This window comes from Myotis davidii, unplaced genomic scaffold (assembly GCF_000327345.1).
Source record: "Myotis davidii unplaced genomic scaffold, ASM32734v1 scaffold443, whole genome shotgun sequence".
Lineage (NCBI taxonomy): Eukaryota > Metazoa > Chordata > Mammalia > Chiroptera > Vespertilionidae > Myotis > Myotis davidii.
In genome coordinates, this window is record NW_006294062.1 from 1,007,821 (window position 1) to 1,011,623 (window position 3,803).

A 3,803-nucleotide genomic window follows, 5' to 3' on the forward strand; every position below is an offset into this window, starting at 1 on the left:
GCAGACTGAGAGGGTGTGAATGGGCAGGGCCTGCGGACAGAGCAGGTGTGAATGGGCAGGGCCTGCGGACAGAGAGGGTGCGAATGGGCAGGGCCTGTGGACAGAGCGGGTGTGAATGGGGGGGCCTGCGGACAGAGCGGGTGTGAATGGGCAGGGCCTGCGGACTGAGAGGGTGTGAATGGGGGGCCTGCGGACAGAGTGGATGTGAATGGGCGGGGCGCCAAGCGGGGGTGGCGGGGCAGGGAGGACGCCAGGGGAAGCAGTGGACCTGGGCCACCTATCTACTGCACGGTCTCAGTCTTCCCATCTATGAAGTGGGCCTAATGTCAATGTTGCCAGAAACGAAGATCTCTCGTTTTCTCAAACCATTCGAGGCATCAGCGGAAGAACAAGCACATAGAGTTACGGGCTCTGCCAGCTGCTATGTGAACCTTTGCCTGGCTGTGAGTCCTAGGCGTGACTCTTGAGAAGGTCACTCAACTTCTCTAAACTTCAAGTCTCTCAACTATAAAAAGGGGTAATGATGATACCTACCCAGCAGAGCTGTTGTGAGAAATAAATGAGACAGGGCCTACAACATAGTGGGTACTTAAAACTACTGTCATTATTATTATGATGCATCACTAATATCATCATCTAAACCAGTCACCGCCACCATCACCATTAGCTTCATATCATCATCATCGCCACCGCCATGTTCATCATGTTCGTCACCTTCACTTTATCCTTCTCCTTCACCACCATCTTCATCCTCAACACCATCCATCCTACAGAAGGACGCCCCAAATCCTAGAGGGCCTGGCCGGTTGACCAGAAGCTACAATCAAGTGATGATGATGATGATGATGATGATGATGATGGTGGTAGTGATGATGATATGGTGGTGAGAATTATGAGGATGGTAGTAATTATGATGATGATGATGATGATGATGGTGGTGATGATGATGGTGGTGATGGTGGTGAGGATGATGATGGTGATGATAGTGGTGCTGGTGGTGATGATGGTGGTGGTGATGGTAAGTATGATGAGGATGGTAGTGATGATGATGTTGATGGTGATGGTGGTGGTGGTGATGGTGGTGTTGAGAGTAATGAGGATGGTAAAAGTGGTGATGATGGTGGTGGTGATGATGGTGGAGATGATGGTGGTGATGGTGGTGATGATAGTGGTGGTAGTGATGGTGGTGGTGATGATGATAGTGGCGAGGATGATGATGATGGTGGTGGTGATGATGATAGTGGTGAGGGTGATGATGGTGACGATAGTGGTGCTGGTGGTGATGATGGTGGTGGTAATGATGACATTGATGTTTCCATCTCTCATGGCGGTGGTGATGATGATAGTGGTGAGGATGATGATGGTGATGATGGTGGTAATGATGATAATGGTGAGGATGATGATGATGGCGGTGGTGATGATGATAGTGGTGAGGATGATGATGGTGATGATGGTGGTAATGATGATAATGGTGAGGATGATGATGCTGGAGGTGGTGATGATGAGGGCTGTGGTAACGAGCAGGAAACAAAACTCTTTCCTGTGAACTTGAACCATAGGCTGGAGCTACCGGAGGTTGGCCGTCTACATTTACACACTCAGCGTGGTCCACACAGAAACAAAACGAAACACAAGCCTCAAGCAGAGATTTTAACGTAAAGAAATCTCAGTGGCCAGTGTCCTGGGGTGGAGAGAAGCCAACTCACATCCTCATGGGAAGAACTTGATTGAAATCAGACACCCCAATTTGGGAGACGTGAGAATGAGAAAAATTAGGAGCCTTAAAACTATAAAATGTGGTCAAATAAGCCACCCTCGGGCCCTCCGCATCTGAATCTACATCCCAGAGCAACAGTCGCAAACGCTCTCTCTGCCCGCAGGCTGGTGCACAGGCCGACCGTTCACCCAGGCAAGCGAAGCACCGAAGAACCTGGTCCCTCAGCTCACGGTTTGCCTGGGGTGGGATACCCCCCTCGCCCCTCCCCCCAAGAAATTTATGGTGAAAACTTGGTGACTCAGCTGACTCACGCCCCGCTGTAACTTGAAAAGCAATTACATTTCATGTGTCTGGACGCTGCAGCCAAACATCTCGTGGCTGAGCTGGCGAGTGTGTGGGCAGCTGTGAATTTAATAAATCTTAATTATTCTGTTTATACAAACAAGCAGGCTGCAGCCCTGGACGCAGCGGGGGCCTCCGATGGCCTGGCACTCGGAGAGAAAAAAGGTGCGAAAGCAACTGCTCATAAATCGTTCGCTTCGGGGCAGCTTTCCCCTTCCCTTCGGGCTACAAATAATAGGCGCAACGTTTCTCAGTTGGCAAGGTGACAGCCTCTGAAGACAGCGCCGGGTCCTCCCTGCCAGGCTGCATGTGCATGTGTGCACGTGCTCACACACCCTTACGCACGCACGTGCGCACACACGGGCCAGCAGCGTGAGCACCAGAGCCAAACCCCAGGGAGGCCCCCCGACAGAAGTGTCACAGACCCTTTGTTCACAGAAAGTGAAGCAGGGGCGGTGTCTGCAGGAGTCTCCTGGGCCCACATTTACATGGCAATTAAGAACCTACTATGTGTTCGGCTAGTGTGGTTCAGTGGTTAAGCATCAACCCATGAGCCAGGAGGTCAAGGTTCAATTCTCGGTCAGGGTACATGCTGGGGTTGCTGGCTCGATTCCCAGTAGGGGGCGTGTGGGGGGCAGCCTATCAATGATTCTCTCTCAATCATTCCTTTCTCTGAAATCAATAAAAGCTTTAAAAAAAAAAAAAGAACCCAAGCGGAAACGAGCCCCGAAGGCTCCTGCATATGGGCCCCCAGTGCTCACTGCTCCATAGTGGGCTGAGACCTGTCGGCTCGAAGGCCAGCCAGCGCCAGATTCAAGCATTCACACAGCCGCTTGTTTTAACGTCGCTCAGGGCAGCAGATTTTGGGGGCCATTTAGAGCCTGCCTGCTTTGCATATCCCATGAAACTGTGCCCCACATCTGCCAGTCATAGATGGAAACAACAACCCTGCAGCTATAAAGACCCCTAAGCCGTGCCCGGCCGGCGTGGCTCAGTGGTTGAGTGTCAACCTATGAACCCAGAGGTCAGTTTCGATTCCCAGGCAGGGCACACGCCCGAGCTGTGGGCTCGATCCCCAGTGTGGGGAGAGCAGGAGGTAGCCGATCCATGATTCTTTCTCATCATTGATGTTTCCATCTCTCTCTCCCTCTCCCTTCCTCTCTGAAATCAGTAAAAATATATTTGTAACCAGACCCCAAGCCGCTGCTGCCTTTCGAAGCTGCCTGACCCAGAGCCTGGCCGCTGTGCTCAGCAGACCAGCTGGACACGTGCACCCCCTCCCCCCGCCCTCCCCGCCCGGCCAGCACGCACAGCCGGCCAGCGCAGGGCTTTGTTCCGCGTTCACTGGGTCTCAAGTGCCTTCAGCAGCGCTTGGGACAGAGTCGGCGCTCAGCAAGTGCGTGTGACACGAATCAGTGAATGAAGGAGGGGAGAGCAGATAAACACAGGCTGCGCACACTGCACCCTAACCTGACCACAGGTGGCGGGGCCCCGAGCCGCGCTGAGGGCTGGAGTCAGCCGCCAAGAGGCCCCTCCTCGGGGATGTTTAGTGAGCACTCACGGGAGCGCGGCCCCAGGGCCCCAGACATGGCTCCCCGCGCACCCCCGCCTGGGAGCTGGATAGATGAGGACTCCCACCCAGCGAGGGGCTTAGCGTGTGAGCACGAGAGGCAGCCTAGAGGCCTGGCCCCATGTCCCCCGTGTCTCCTTGGGAGCCACCAGGCTGGACACTGGTCCTTCCCCA

The 3,803-nt window shown here is 53.8% G+C and overlaps 1 protein-coding gene across 1 annotated transcript in view; it reads right to left on the reverse strand.

Moving 5' to 3' along the window:
- Positions 1 to 3,803, reverse strand: part of SYNE3 (spectrin repeat containing, nuclear envelope family member 3) — a 36,183-nt gene that overhangs the window by 924 nt on the left and 31,456 nt on the right. The window lies entirely within an intron of this gene.